This window comes from Oratosquilla oratoria, chromosome 42 (assembly GCF_046742065.1).
Source record: "Oratosquilla oratoria isolate Oo_2021 chromosome 42, ASM4674206v1, whole genome shotgun sequence".
NCBI classification, from domain to species: Eukaryota; Metazoa; Arthropoda; class Malacostraca; order Stomatopoda; family Squillidae; genus Oratosquilla; species Oratosquilla oratoria.
In genome coordinates, this window is record NC_134818.1 from 16978650 (window position 1) to 16996149 (window position 17500).

At 41.7% G+C, this 17500-nt stretch overlaps 1 protein-coding gene across 5 annotated transcripts in view; it reads left to right on the forward strand.

Moving 5' to 3' along the window:
- Positions 1-5261: 5261 nt before the first annotated feature.
- Positions 5262-17500, forward strand: part of LOC143021713 (sodium/potassium/calcium exchanger Nckx30C-like) — a 542467-nt gene continuing 530228 nt past the window's right edge. For 3 of the 5 annotated variants that reach the window (XM_076179385.1, XM_076179382.1, XM_076179383.1), the window contains exon 1: positions 5263-6177. The gene's annotated coding sequence lies outside the window, so the exon portion shown is untranslated. Of the gene's footprint in view, positions 6178-17500 lie in introns of all 5 variants that reach the window. The other 2 variants (XM_076179379.1, XM_076179384.1) reach the window with 2 other exon arrangements.

A 17500-nucleotide genomic window follows, 5' to 3' on the forward strand; every position in this document is an offset into this window, starting at 1 on the left:
TGACCGGAGGAGATATCATGAGGCACGCAAAGAATGAAGAGATAAGAAGGACAATTAGACCAAGATAATTATGAATGAGAGACAAACGGGCCGGTTATGAGAACTATGCTTTGGTTCGGTGAAAAAGTCGATGTCAAGGAACAAGAGTAGATTGTGAAACAGGCAGTGAGACAGGTAGATGACCTGCAACACCACTTTTATGGAAGGATTGGGATGATAAGCTACACGTAAATTCCTCACATAATCGAAACATGAACAGGTCACTTCACTTCTGAAAGAAAACTGACGATATGACGTCATGAGGAGTAATCACGCAAGGTCGACCGACTCTCAGGATGACGTCATCTTATCCGTTTTCTTTCCAAAGTGAGGTGACCTGTTTTTCTATAGACTTTGCTCCGTTGGTGTTATCAAAATCATCTTCAAGTAATAAATAAATAAATAAATGAATAAATAAATAAATAGATAAACATATAAATATACAAATGAATAGATAAATAAATAGATAAACAGATAAGCAAATAACATTAATAAAAAATATGTATATTGTACCTACCACGCGTCCCTACAGCCGAAGCCTACATCTCTCTTGTTCCCTGTGTGTGATCTGGGAGCGTGAGGGCGGGACCAAACTCCGGGTACCGTTAGGGATCGTTCCGGGGTCATTATACTTATGAGCCGGAAACGAAGCTGAGCGTCTCGTGTCGTCAGGAGGATATGATCACGAGAGCTTGGCCCCCAATGAACCAGATAATGGCTGTACAATAGAGACGCAGCAAGTGGTTAATATACATACATACATATATACATATATATATATATATATATATATATATATATATATATATATATATATATATATATATATATATATATATATATATTTGGGATAAAGGCCATTCAGGAATACATGTTCTGTTGAAGTCGACAGCAGTTACAGCATAATGCTGTAAACTGCTGTCGACTTCAACAGAACATTATATATACAGTATATATATATATATATATATATATATATATATATATATACATATATATATATATATATGCACATGAAAGAAGGAAGCAGGGTGTCACTAAAACACGTTGAATTAAAAATGACAGCATTCTGACAGGTGATAATATTCTTTTGTTTATTTTTCAATTTTCTACCATTGGGATGTATTTGGAGAACTTGTTTTTGAAAATCCTAAAGATGGTAGAATCCTCGTTGAAAACTGAAAAAATGCAAAGAAGATTATCAGCTCTCTGAATACTATCGTTTTTAATTCTTTACACAAATAGTTGTCGATCACGAGTCCAACACGTGATCCAAAACCATGGTGAATCACACAAACACACACACACACACACATACACATGCAAACACACACACACACACACACACACACACACACACACACACACATACACATGCAAACACACACACACACACACACACACACACACACGCAAACACATACACACAAACACACACACACACATACACACGCAAACACACACACACACGCAAACACATACACACAAACACAAACACACTCACACACACACACACACACACACACACACACACACACACACACTCCCCGCCCACTCGTTGGGTGTGTGTGTGTGTAAGGTCATAGCATTACCCATAGATCGGTCACACGAGCTCTGAGCTCTCTTCCGGGAGGGAAATAGCTGTCGATCACGAAAGCAACACGTGATCCAAAAGACCAAGGTGAATACACACACACACACACACACACACACACACACACACACACACACACAAGCACATTCTGTTGGACTGCTCAGAGACACAGCAAGTGGTTAATATACATACATATATACACACACAATAGGTTTCCTATTTTTTTTTCTCATTCTATTCTCCTTGTATTGCAGAATGCAATATGAGCTTTGCAAGGAGTAGCTTATGTGCATCTGGGAATAGGACAATATCTTTTCTACAATTAGAACTGCAATGGACACGGAAGACTTATATTTCCATTTATTGCGCTTCCAGTTTGGAGCAAAAAAGCAGTATACCCAACAAGGTGTGTAAGGAACTGTGTGTATATCTGTGCATTGCCTATACCTTCATTCTGGATACGACAAGAGTGTTACAGAATTTGTACAAATAATGTGGAACTGGACACTTTCAGTAGCATGAAAGCTTTTGATATTAAATGTTATATATTTGAACGAAGTCGATCGATATGAAATTATCAAGGCTGATTCAATTGCTCCATGACGTCATCGTTTCGTTACAGATCGTCACCGTTATGACATCATATCGTCCTGTTCTGGTGCAATGTCAGAGACGTGACGTCAAGCCAACTATGGCAACATTCTCAGCAAATGTCACGAAACTTTGTAGAGCAGAATTGTGAGAGAAATTCACTCAGTTTGGGAGAATCGATCATGCGGAATCACTTAGTTAATTTCGTCTTAGTTTGGCTTATCTGTGTATACTACACGACTGTCATTCGAATTATTCTGGTCACACTTGTTTTGAAGTGTTTCCGCGCTGTTACGAAACTTTACAGGCTCGTCGTCCAGATAACAAAATAGAAACTGATTTGTCAGGCTGTGAGCTAGGCAAACTTCCTGCAGAGGTGATTGCACAGGACACACTTCAAAGCATTACAATAAAGTGAATAAAACTATATACTTTACTATCTCAATTTCTCTTTATATCTGTTTGAATTTGCACATTTTGTATAACATGTTAAACATTTCTTATAAATTACCCAATCAATCAATCAATCAATTAACTGATAAATTAGTTTGTAATTAATTAATCTATTTCTTCTTTCTATTCGATTTTACATTTGGCCTCACAATACATCAAGAACTATTCTCCTGGTTTATTATCCTAATATATATCATTGCATGCAGGTCATACAACTGCAGATGCTTATATATTGAGACCATAAAATAGCGACACATCCTGCAACAGAAACTTTGGCCTTCGAGAAGCCTCACAAAGCTGCACAGGAAGTGGAGGGCCGGGGGGTGGGGTGGGCGGGGGGAGGAATAATGATAGTACAAGAACTGATGTTGTCCAGTTGCATCCGGACATCTCAAAAGCAATATGTTGCAAAATGTCCCCGGCTGGAAGCATTCGAAACTGGCAAAAGAAATGTTTTAGAAGTCAGCGCAGAGAACAGGTGACATTAATTTTTATCTTATTATTATTATTTTTTTTTTTGGTACAAATTACCTGACCTGACCTCGTCTGACCTAACCTAGGTTAGCGTAACCTAATTTAATCACACTTATTCGAGACATTTGCGCATTACTTTTTTTAATAATTGCCAGCCATTTCTGACATACATTGAACGTCTTTATTATATGATCAGAATGGCCGTAAGGCTGAAACATATTATACTATGAGTATAACTTTGAAAGCCTTTTCCTCCTCCTCCTCCTCCTCCTCATCATCATCATCATCGTCATCATTGTTATTATCATCATTACCATTGTTGGTATTAAATTGTTATAATTAGGTTGATTAATATTATTGAGTTCCGCGAAGAAAGTGCGAATAATAACAGAACACTTTCTTAAAAAAAAAAAAAAAAGAGAGATCTTCCTGGATAGCCTAATCCAAGACTTATCCCAACTATGCAAACATTCGTACATCTTTCCTTGTTGATATTTTGATACATTTTTATATGCATTGATTTTCTTATAAAAATATTTTTACATTAAAATAAATTGTATGTGAGACAATAACTATTGGTATATTTGCATAGTTCTGGTATATCATGGTTCAGTTTTGGTTTTTGCAATAGTATAGAACATTTACAAGAATTGGTTCATAAAAGAGAAATGAAAGGTTCATACAAGACAAATGAAGAGCAATGAGTAGCACACTCAGATAGCGATGTGCAAATTCCGAGTACACAGAGACTGTCGACATTTTTCGAAAATGTCGACATGACGTCACATATCCATTAGACGCCCTACGATATGACGTCATTCATAAGCCCCGCCTCCCTGCACGTGGGGACACTGTGTACTTAGGTCTTAGACCGGAATTGTAGGCCACTCGAAACGTTAGGCCTCGCTGCGAATGCAGTTCAGGTTATATGACGTGAAAGAAGACTGGAAACTGTAGTAGGTTTTGCAACAGGTGAAGATTTGAAATCTACGAATACGTAGGCCTAGCCTCACAAATCACCTCTTCAACCAGAATTGCCATTGCAGGAAGAAAATGTTTTGCAACAACGACAGCCTTTGGTGCAGTAGTCTTTGCAATAACAAAAGGTTGTAAAAATAATGTTGACCTTGCATTGAGAAATGACCTTGAAGGATAAGACTTTCACCACAAGTAAACTGCGACAAAACCAGACTTCGTACAGGAGTGGGCCGAAAAAAAAAGACGAAGGATCTCCAGGAAAGAGTTTCAAGAAACTGGGAGTCTTGCAACGGGGTTAAGCCCAGCGGAAGAATCCAGGTCGTACTTCAAGGGTAAGTCTTGCTACTGGAATGGGTCGTTTCGTTGAGGGAGAGTAGAAAAAGAGCAGAAACAGACCCGGTAGACGGAGAACGTTTATCAGGGTCAAACCAGGCGAAATGAGAAAGCCGTGAATCAGGAGTAGTTCCCTCCCCCTCCAAGAAAAAAAAAAGAAGAAAAAGAGGAAACAGAAAAGGAAGAGGAAGAGGACGATGAAGAGGAAGAAGAATTAGAAGAGGAACAGGAGGAACAAGAAGAAGGTGAAGAAGAAGCAGAAGAAGAAGGAGAAGACGAAGAATAGGAGGAAAAAGAAGAAGAGGAAGAGAAAAAGAAGAAGAAGAAGAAGAAAAAGAAGAATTGGACGAAGGAAAAGAAGAAGAGGAACCGGAAGAAGAAGAGGAAGAAGAAGATGAAAAAGAAGAAATAGAGGAAGAAGAAGATGATGATGAAGAGGAGGAGGAAGAAGAAGGAAAATCAGGTCATGCATTACGTGCAGACTGCGATGTGGGAAGGCTGAATCAAGAACAGGCCTTGCAGTAAGAACAGGACGTATGCGAAGAGCAGGCCTTGTTGCAAACGACAGCCTGCTTCAACAAGAGCAGGTTGTGAGGAGAGAGAGCAGGCAGGCCGCGCGGGAGTGACAGCAGGAGCAGAGAGGGAGAAGCCAGAAGGAAAAGCTTGAGGGAGTGTGTGTGAGGGAGTGTGCGAGGGAGTGATGGAAGGGCTGAGGGAGCGTGGGGTGTGCGGATTCGCGGGGTATGGTGGGAGGGGATAGGGACGGGTGGAGGGGAGTTGGGGGGAGGGGGTGGGAGGTGGCGAGGGCCAGTGCGCAGGACCCCAGGCTCAGCAGCAGACGCGGGAGACATCGATGGCCCAGTTGGTGTGGAGCGACAGCAGGCGTCGCACTACAGCCCTGCCACCTCCTCCACCACCACCACCACCACCACCACCACCACCACCACCAACCACTACCACCTCCACCATCCCCGCTATCGTTGTCCCTCTCCACCTTAGCCTCCACCACGACGCCTTCTGTGGTTGCCCCCACCAGCATTGCCAGCAAGCAGCTCCCCTCAACTGCTACCTGAATCCTTCTCGTCGAGTCTTAGGTTAGCTAGTACGTGGGTGGTGTCGTCGTCGTCGTCGTCGTCTCGTGTCGCGCGCTCTCCACCGTCTCGCAACCCCTTTCTTGCCCTAAAGGCGCCCCGAAAGCTGCAGCAGCTGTTTACGCCGAGGAGCAGCAGCAGCAGCAGCAGCAGCTGTGGCCAGTTGTACACACCGCCGCTAGACTCTCTACTACCTCGTGGGATCGCACCCACTGATATTTGGACCCCTCCCACCACCTCCCACATGAGTGCCAGGGCGTCAGCTGTGGAAGCCCCTTAGTTCTCCTGCTGTTGGCCCAAGATTTCTTTGCGAAGTTGGAAGGTGCGTGCGGAAGACTGGCGTGCAATGCCTGAGGCAGTGCGTGTGTCCAGTGCAAAACCAACTGGTGAACAGGCTACAAGTCCTATACAGCGGATTTCTGGCGTGGCGGCGTGAGAGGATCCGGCCGCCCCCTCGGCAGCCCCGCAGCCCAGCCGCAGCAGCAGCAGCAGCAGCAGTAGCAGCAGCAGCGGCAGCAGCAGCAGCGGCGGCGGCGGCAGCAGCCTCAGCCCCGCGCCACCAGCAAGCACAGCTTGGAATGCTCCCAGACGAAGAGAGCTATCTGACGTCCCAGTGTTCCCAAGGTAAAGCTATTGACATTCTGTCAGCTTATGTTTACCTTCATATGTGATGTTTAGCATCGGCGTTTGATGCTGCAACCCCCCCCCCCTCTCATGCCTTTTGTGTGTGTGACCGTGACCAATATTAGTTCCGCTTATCATCTATTTGTTATTTCTTTTTTCAAAGCCCTTTTCTTTGTTTGATGCTATTCATTACTCTTTTATCAGTAGAGCTGGTCATCTCCTTTGACACACATAACATTTCGCTCTTTTCTGCTTCCTTTTTCAATGCAGTTCCTCCCTTCCAAGGTGATGGACATCTCTCCCTTACCATTATTGATCAGTTCTCGAGGAGACTTGTACTCGATTAGCCCGATTTCGACTCAATTTTCTCCTTTTTTCAATTAATTTTCCATTACGGTGGTCACGGTGAACGTTTCTTCCCTGCCCACTCGTCCGTCCTGCCATTGTTGGAGTCCCGGGGACTTCCCCCCCTCCCCTCCTCCCCCTCTCCTCCCCTAAAAGAACCTTCGTGGAGTCTTGGTATCCTACTCCTCGAGGACCCATTCTTCCGATTCATTTACGTGAATCGATTCAAGTCTCTCCAAAGGTCTGGAGAGACTCGAAGTAGCTGTATGTGGAACTTCGAGTACTTTTGACCGTGTGGAGAGAAGGAGAGATTTGATTTGGGGACAGGAACCTCCAGGGATTTGGAATGTCACGGGTGGAGGGTTGGGGGGGGGGAGCTCTTGTCGTGTCGAGCAGGCACGGATGATTTGATTCATATCTTTCATAACCCACTGAATTCAGATCCCATAGTGAAGTTCGAACAATACCCAGGGAAGATTCGGACAGTATGGTGTAATGATTCGAACAGATGTAAGCTCGAAAGGGTCACAAAGGACCATGAGTGTACAGTCAGTCAGTAAAGCTTGTAGGGGGGATTTGTCTACGTCGTCGTTCAAACAATCTTTTGGATAAGGGATCAGTTGTCTGTGTAACGATTTGGCCACGTCCTGGTCACGGTGTTCTGTCGTGTGTGTTTTTGTGTGCTGGACGTCACGAGGCTCTACATAGACTCCTCACCGTCTGGAAAGGATGATGTTTGAGATGATGAGACCACCTACACGAACTTTTGCGGGTAGTTGTATAATAACATTTTTTTTCGAGTTTCTTACCGGCGGTCTTTTGAAAAAGCGATGCAGAACTCATCTTGTATATTTCGAGTGAGGAAAAATACGGTGAAAGAAAAGAAAGAGGCAGATAGATAAAAGTATTCCTGAGATTAGAGAATTTTGAGACTTTGAGGGCCTCTTTCACATTCACCCACAAATTACTGCATACATTGCATTTGTTAACGTTAGGTTATTTTCACCGAATAGAGAGATAGAGAAAGCCATAAAGTTATACAAACCAAATTATATCGTTAATATTTTCACTGAACCGAAACAGAAAAAGAGAGAGAGAGAGAGAGAGAGAGAGAGAGAGAGAGAGAGAGAGAGAGAGAGAGAGGGGGGATGAGAGAGAATGACATAAGACTGTACAAACGACACACACAACACAACATTAATATCCTCTACACACTTATGGATCATGACGCTACAATTTTCATTCTGTTCAGCGTCCGACGATTTTAGTCGGTAGAAGAAATTCCTGGGTATTCACTGAGTTGAGAATTATCTTGGTATTCAGTGCGCGTCCGTGTATAGACTTAGCAACCATGTAGTGAGGACTGAAACAATTGGTTGTTATAAGACAATATTAGGTAACTTTATGGAAAAGGAAGACAGGTGGTGATGGACATGGATTTACTTAATGTAGGCCTTATGGTCAATTGCAGACTCTTCCATTCTTCTGTTCTTATATTTTCACAGAATCTGTTGTGTCTGCCGTCAGGCGATCTAATTCAGAATAGGGAAAGGCGGAGAGGGAGGAGTGAAGGGAAAGCCTTAGGGTATTTGCGGTAAAAGAATGGCGTAAATCTGGTTTGCATTAAGTCGTCCTTTTGTTCATATTGTTTTTTTTCTCTTGCGTTACTCAAACTTAATACGATGCTTTCATTTGCCTGAGGTAAAGCAAGAAAATAAAAAAGTATATGTGACCTATATATACGGATAGTGTATATATATATATATATATATATATATATATATATATATATATATATATATATATATATATATGTACTGTATATATACGAATATTGTACTATCCCCCTATCTACTGTTCAGGCCTTGTTCACTTGTTCTTACATCCGTCAGGTGATTTTATTCAGCCAAGGGAAGCCCTATGCGCAACGAAAAGGTTTAATTTATCTTCATTCGTTTTTTATTGCTAATGATGGTTTCTATTTTCATTCTGGGTTAATCAATCTCAACTAACCCTCTCACTGTTACAAAGGACTTGTACGATTTATCAAAAGAAATACTATGTGAGGACGGAACAGTTATTATGTACTTTATGAATGACATCATACTTGATAAAGCTGTAGCACGTGGTGCTATCTTTTGATAGGTTCGTTGTCAAATGCCAATTGAATACAACGTATGCAGTTGTCCTGGCTGCCGCAAGGTGATTTCATATTTGTCGAGGGATTCCCTCCCCCTGTCCAAGGAAAGAGAGAGAGAAAAATCTGGTCTGATTTGGATCGATCTGGCACAAAGCTCCGTGGTTGGGAATAATTGGGACCTCGTGATTGGGGAATAAAGAGATATTTGGACTCGTTGATTGGGGTATAGGAAAGGGTTTGGACCCAGTGATGAGGGAATAGTGAGGAGTATCACCTCATACTGAGGAACAATGAGAAATTTGGACTTCATGGTTATAGTGAGAGAACAGAGCCTGTGATTAGCGAAGAGGGACCAATTTGGACCCCATAAATGAAGGGCATTAGTAGATTGGACCTTTGTGATTGGCGAACAGTGAAGGAGTTGGACCCTCTGTATAATGAATAGTGACATACTGAGACCTAATGATTGGGGAATGGTGAGAGGTGTGAACGGAGTGATTGGGTAGTAGTAGACCCGGGGCCTGTGATTGGGAGTAATTAGGATTCGGGAAGTTGTGATTGGTGTAACGACGAGAGATTTGGACGTGAATGGGCAGTAATAAGGGTTTTGGACTTCGTGATGGGGGCATAAAGGCAGATCTGGACCCGGTGGTTTGTTATTATGGAACCATCACACAATTTACAAAGAGAGGCCAAAAGAAGAAAAAGAAGAAGAAGAAGAAGAAGAAGAAGAAATACGAGGAAAGAAGAATAAAGAGAAGAAAAATAGGATGAAATGGAAGAGGGTGACAAAGAAAAAGAAGAAGAAGAGTTGGACGAGGAGGAAGAAGAGGAAAAATAGGAAGAGAAGGAAAAATGAGACGAAGAAGAAGAGGAAGAAGAAGAAGAAGAAGAAGAAGAAGAAGAAGAAGAAGAAGAAGACACGGAAAACGAAGAGGAAGAGAAGGAAGAGGAGGATGAGGAAGAAGAAGAAGGCGACGAAGAAAAACAAAGAGGAAGAAGAAGAGAAGAAGGAGGAATAGGGGTCCCTTCCTGTTCTGGAGATCACGAGGAAAGTAATTGCAATCACCGCAGCAAATCCTCTCAAGACTTGATCGAGAACAGACTCAAATTCACAATTTCACGAAATTTAAGGATACCATACTCTTAAACCTTTCGCCAGACACTGGCGAGCTCTTGCTACCAGTAGAAAGCAGGACATGACTTGGATATTCAGTTAAGTTTAACTGGCTTAACTGGCTTACCTGGACCATCTACTGGTAGCTTTCATTAGTATAACTAATGAAGTTAGTAACATTTAATTTTCTGTTGGTAGACGCACTTGCCAGAGCTTGCGAAAGGTTTTAAAAGTACAGCCCTTAGCGTGGGAGTGAAGAGAATAGGCTAAGCCCCTGTTCACACTGCACGGTTGTGTGTGAACACCTTCATTGACTTGGATTGTAATTGAACCTTCGCGGTTGAAACCGCTAGTGTGAACAGGATCTAACAGTAGGGCCAGCCGGTATGGAAGAGGTTAATCTAAATCGGCTATTATTCCTTTCACTGTTGAGGTGATACTCAGAGCATTATAAACAGTGTTAAACAGTGCCATCTGGTTTTACCCCTTCCATACCAGATGATACTTAACCTTCTGTTCTGGCTGCCGCCGGGTGGTTTCATTCATTCCATGGCACCCTTCTACCGGCCCTCACTTTTTATTCTGGTCAGCATTAAACTGACCTAATCTTCTTCGTGACATTTCCTCATTAAAAGAAGATATTTAACTAAAACTATCTCGGTTAACTCCTTCCTCACCAGGTTGCCTTTTCCTTTTACTAGACCTGCCACCAGGCGATTTTATTCATCTCTTCAGCGTACTTTCTCTCAGGAGGGAATTGATCAAATGTACCTCGATTCAACAAAATTCTTTCGTTTCTTCAAACTCATTTTTTGTGTATATTTTTCTCGGGCTTGTGCCAGACATTTTTATTCAGCTGAGGGTGAATCGGGTGAGCGTCTTCAAGGGGTCTCGATCCCCTTGAGGTTTCTTTCAGACTAGGGACCTCTCATCTGAATGGAACCGCGTGTGTTGGAGGACCTCGACCGAGGGCGTTCGACCGTTATGACCGTTATTCAAGGCCAAGAATGACCCAGTTTTGAACGTCACAGCCAAGGTCAGCCTTAGCCGAAATCGGATCGGTGCCATGGAAAATCATAACTACAAACGCTTCTCGTACTACCTGGCACTAGCCTACTCTCATTACTCGCTCTGCGAGGGAGATAGGCATGATGGCCTTTGTTGGAGATCGGGGGATTTAAGACCATTTGATGTTATTGCCGTCACGCGTTGAATTTTTAGTGGGATTCGAACTGCCTCTAAATACCGACGCCATAGTCCGCTTGGCCACTAGGCTCCTTACTTTTGCGCTCAGCCTTAACGAAATCATCAACTAATACCCACAAGTTAAATACTTAGTGCTTAACTTAGGTGCTTATTTCAAGTGTGTCCAAAATGATCCATTTAGTTATAGAAAGTTCAAAGGGTCTTGTAGAATTCAAAGTGTTCAAAATGATGAACATCTATTGAACACAACAGTCTTGTGCCAGAAGTAATTCACCATTTCTGAAGATCAGTAACAATGACAAGAAGGCTTTTGTCAAAAAGCGAAAAAGACAACCTCATTTAGATCAAGTATTCAACATCAAAAACAATATATAGATGAAGTTATAAAATGAAAATTATTCGGATTCTGTGCATAGGGGGAAAGAATCGTCTCTATCCAAACGCTGACATGACAAAATTATTTCAAGAAAGAAAATTAACAGTACCTAATACAGATAGAAAAAGCAACACTAACAAGGAAAACGGTAAAATAACTAGAATGTCAATATACAATAATGAAAGTTCATGTAATCATATATTCGATCATATCAAACAAACAAAAAGAAATAATGTAAATAAACAAAGCAAAACAAAAATCTAAGACAGATTGGCATAGATCCAAAAACAAGACAAAATAAAGAAAAACACATCAGTACATACTGTACAGACATCCTGAGAGAACAAAACATAAACAAATGACGCGGTATTTTTATAATAGAACACACATACTCACTCGCGCGCGCGCGCACACACATACGCACGCACGCCCACACACACACACACACACACATACGCACGCGCGCGCACACACACACACACACGCACACACACACATATCCATATACACGCGATCTTAAACACTCATACACATACACACGCACGCACACACAAACACACACACACACATATGCACATACACTCACACATGTACATTAACACATATACACGCACGTTCACATGCACACACACACATACGCACACACACACACACAAACGCACACACACACACAAACACACACACACACACAAACACACGCACACATAGCACAACACACACACACACACACAATACAACACATACACACACACGCACACACACACACACAAACACACGCACACACACACACAAACACACGCACACATAACACAACACACGCACACGCACACAAACACACACACACACACACACACACACACACACACACACGACTTTAAGAGCAGGTTAGACACTGAGACATACAGAGACGGGACACACGAGCGTAGCTCCCCTTCCCGTAAGATATAACTAGGTAAATACACACACACACAAACACACGCACACACACACACACGCACGCACACATACACACACACACGTACACACTCACATACACACATGTGCACATACACGTACGCTCACACGCACGCATGTATAGACACACACACTCATACATACAAACAAACAAACAAACACACACACACACACACACACACACACACACACGTACACACTCACATACACACAAGTGCACATACACGTACGCTCACACGCACGCATGTATAGACACACACACTCATACAAACACACACACACACACACACACACACACACACACACACACACACACACACACACACACACAAACACACACACACATACTCTAACACACACACACACACGTACACATTCACATACACACACACACATACTCACACGCACACACACACACATACACACACGCGCGCGCGTACACACACTGTTACTTTTAGGAGGTTTGAAATATTTGAAGTAGAGCTAATTTATTTACTCTAATTTCTCCAGGAACGAAAAAGGAGTGTTTCGTTTTAAATTTTCATTTACACAACAAAATTAGAACAACGAAAGCACTTGGGTAACAGAACAATTAAATATTTTATCTTAATGAAAGTTAACAATCAGATGACAAGAAAATGATCACATGAGACAGAACAGCCCTTAAATTATTAACATTTAGTTTAGGCCTACGCGTAATGTAGATAACCAAAGGTGGAGGAAAACAGATAAACAAGGTCACTCACGAGAACAAATTGGTAAAAGCCGGTATGACACACCAAATTCAAAATCCCAAAAGGTGAACCTAAAATTCTATCAAAAAAACCCACACCAGACATGGAACGTATTTCGCGTAAGGTGGATAAACAAGGTGGAGGAAAACAGATAAACAAAGGTCACTCGCGGGAACAAATTGGTAAAAGCCTGCATGACACACCAAATTCAAAATCCCAAAAGGTGAACCCAAAATTCTAAAAAAAAAAAGAAAAAAAAAAGTATTTCCTATAAAACCACTTACATGTTTTAAAACCCTAGGCTGTTACTATATACCCTGTGGAAAAAAGTCTTCGCAAAAGGGAGACGGATGGCCGGCTACCAACTCGAACGAGATGAGGAAGAAAGAGCGCTTGAGAGAGATTTGAGCCTCTCTAAAATACTCACAATTGACCTGACAGGTCGATGGAGCCAAAGGGTACAACAAATGGAAGTTTCTCCTATCCCACTCTGGATAATAGCTTTACAACCTAACCACTTACATAACCTTAAAATGCACACACAAGAATATTATGTACGTATCCAAAAACCTTAATACTAACACAAAGAAAATAAAAGAAAGACAACAAGATAATTAGCTGGCAACTCGAGTGCGCAATGCACGTCCAGCCTGCCGGTGATGGAAATCGTTACCATATGTTTAAACTTAAATACAATACAAAAATTGGAGTACGTCGCAGCGTACTGACATATTGTATCTGTGTTACAAGTTGTAATAAAGCTGGTCACATTACATCAAAGAGAAAAGTAAAATAATAAGAAAAGAACATAACCAAAAAATACAACTTGGTAATGTACCCACATACGCTACGCTCACGGTTTATTGTGACCTGAGGGCAGGGCACGGAAACAACCGGTTGTGATCTGACATGTTGACCTTATGGATATGATACTGGTATACACAGTTGACAGATAGGGGGGTTAAGCTACGTGCTGGTAGACAATTAATGACTAACACGAGAAAGAAAAAGAAAAAGAAAAGCGTGGACATTGGGTACGTGACAACACACACACACACACACACACACACACACACACACACACACACACACACATACACGCACATATACACAGACACACACACACACACACATACAGGCACACATGCACACACACACATACACACAAACACACAGACACGCGCGCACACACAATACACACGTACATAAACACACACACATCCACATACTCACATACACATGTACTCAAGCACACATACACACAAGCTCACACACACACACACACACACACACACACACACACACACACACACACACACACACACATACATGCACACATAGACACACGCACACACAAACATACACACGTATACACACACAGAAATCCGTATAGAAATACATGAGCATATAACCGCACATACAATACTACAATGTAAGCACACGAATATTCACAACATTGCACGGTAATACATGCCCGTAAGGATAGATCTAAAAGACAATGAAAACAAAGAATATCTATCTTCTTACATGTTTTTCAATGCAGTCTTCCATGTTTATCTTGTCCATCGATTTTCATCATTATAGTATGTTCTGCCTTCTGTACGGATCATTTCCCCATTCCCCCTTCCCATTCTCTTTTCAGTTTCATCCTCTTCCATATTTATCTTTCTCCTTAGAAACCCACTTCTTCTCTCCATTCTCAATTCACTTTAATCCCCTCTCCTTTTCCTCCTCTTTTTTATTTCCTATATTTTTTCTATTTGTTGAATCTTGGTCAATATGTTCCATTTTCTTTCTCCACATGTCCAATTCACTTCAATGGATATTTCATATAACTTTTCTGAACGATTAGACTTTTATCTATTTCTTTCACTATTTTCTTTCCCTTTCACCTTGTATGTTGTCAATCTCACTCACCCTTCTTAAGAAACACATCTACAGGATTGTTACCTTCTCCCATAACGCGGTTTCAATTGTCCACATTTCCTCCCGTATTCTATCATTGCCACTACTATACTCTCCACACTTCCTTTGCTCAGATTTAAAATTTCTTTTATAATTACATTTTCAACTCAATTCCTAACCGTTAGGGATGGTTGGGTTAATCATTCTATTATTTTGGCTTCCATAAGGCTTTTCTATTAATCTGTGTCTGGGCTACTTAACATTCGAAGATGTTAAGCAAACTATGAAATGTGTATAAGCGAAAGTGACAGATTCCTTGAAGTTTGTTGGATGAGTGTTATCTATTAATAACTTGGTAGGGACTTGAGTCACTGTTTACTCCTGTTATATATGACTTACTGTTCCTATTCCGTGAATTCTTACAAACTATGTACGTTTTAATGAAAAAAGGCTCTGCGTTTGTGATATGAAGATGACTGTGGGAAAAAGGTGTGCAAGTGAGATAACAACATACCTTGATGAAACGTAACAAGGCCCTATTGTTCTGTCGTCTATATGAAGACGACACGCCCTACCGAGAGGCAGCGACGTGACGTCATCAACTGTGTGGAGGGGGGTACAACAAACACACGAATCTAACCTATCACACTTCAAAATCAATACAATTTTGCTTAAAAAGATATTATAAGAATACTACTGTCTACAAAAATATACTAAAATGAAAAGTATATATGTATAGTTCTGAAATATTATGAACTATGTTCGAGGTATCTTCTAAAGAACCAATATGGAAGACAAACCGATCCCTACATTTACTACATAAACATGCAGGTCTCCAATCACCTTGTTCAAAACGACATAGAAAGAAGGAGCGCTTTGAAGAGAAAAAATTATAACCTGTCAATATGTTTAACCACATGAAGAACGCCAGCTTCGTCCAGCTTCTTCCACTGGAAGAAGCATCACGGTCGTCTCCAGAAGAATGGCAATGCAACTTCAATCTGGCTGCTCCAGGCGAGAGCCTTGTCTTCAGCGTGCGACCGCCTTCCACGACAGACACTGGACGAAGTCGTCTCTTATCGAGCTGAGGGACCCCAAATGTACAATGGATATTTAGTGCCAATATTGGAGCAATGTCATTAATACTAACCGTCTCAATTTGCTACTAAATATCCCGAAAAGACATTTAGAGAGCTCATAGTCGAAAGTGAAAGGATGAGAGAGGTTATAATTATCAGTAACAAAAACATTGAGAGTATAATTATTTTCAAGAGATGTCAACCATGTACAGGCTCCTTATCAACGCGTAGTTCATCTCAACAATACGTTAAAGGCTCTGCGAGTTGGTGGTAAAGTCGTTCTTCAATAAATACCAAATAAGCTTCTAATTCATTTAAACTCTCTTACCATCCAACCGTGACAAGAGACGATCTTAGCCATTTAATCTGTTTCACTTCAGTGGGAAATCTAGCCACTTGGTTCCTAAGTCGCCGGATTTCTGCCAACGTTCCTCTCTTTGTCTTTAAATAAAAACAAGAAAAATGCGATTTATAAGACTACAGACATCTTTGATTTCACTACCTGCTTTAAGACACACACACACACACACACACACACACACACACACACACACACACACACACACACACATACATACACACACAGTATACTGTATATTCACTTGCTTCCCACCAAATCATAGACAACGCGTGCTAATATGCTGACACCGGCACCTCAGTGGTGCACTTCAGCCTACGATGATTCAGCGCCGTTTCATCGGACCTGAAGCCATGAAACCCTGAAGTGGCTTCTCTAGATTGACGTCATCTACGCTGGCACAATTTGGTCGGATTATAAAGCCCAAGACTTAATTCCTTTCGTACCGAGTGACACTTTCCTTTTATTCATCCCCGTGATACACACACATTGACGTTTCAGTACCATGAAGAATGCCAATGCAGTGCCTTATAGATAAAAGACGTCACTTAAAGGGATGCAGCGAGAGCGTGAATAAAGTCGCCTTGGGGCAGCCAGAAAGTATAGTGGTACAAAGCACGAAATGATTGGGTAGCCTTTTTAAGCGTGGATGACAAAAGTCAGCCAAATAGTTGATGCATTTTTTTTTCGTATGACAGCGGAGTAACATGATAGGTCTACTTACAAGTATGGAACCCCTCCATTCACCTTCTACAAGGGCCCAAATCCGACGGCCAGCGTTTCACGAGCGGTTACCAATGGTCATATAAAAGAAATTGGAGGTTCATCAGTTATTTGTTTTAAGGTGAGCTCTGGGTTTTGCGTGCCGACGAAGGGTTGCCCACCCTTAGGGTAATCTATCCTTGCTAAGTTGGTGTTCAGTTGAAGAAGAACAAAATAATGAACAATAGTGAACACACATACACGGATCTTATACCAGTTGGTGATGGGGTATAACTAAGGCTGTCACCTTTGCCCTAGGAACTAGAACTTCCATGGAAAGAAGTTACTGGGGGTGGAAGTGACGATCGAAACCAATCTGCAATTCGTCTCACAAGACGTCTGTCAAG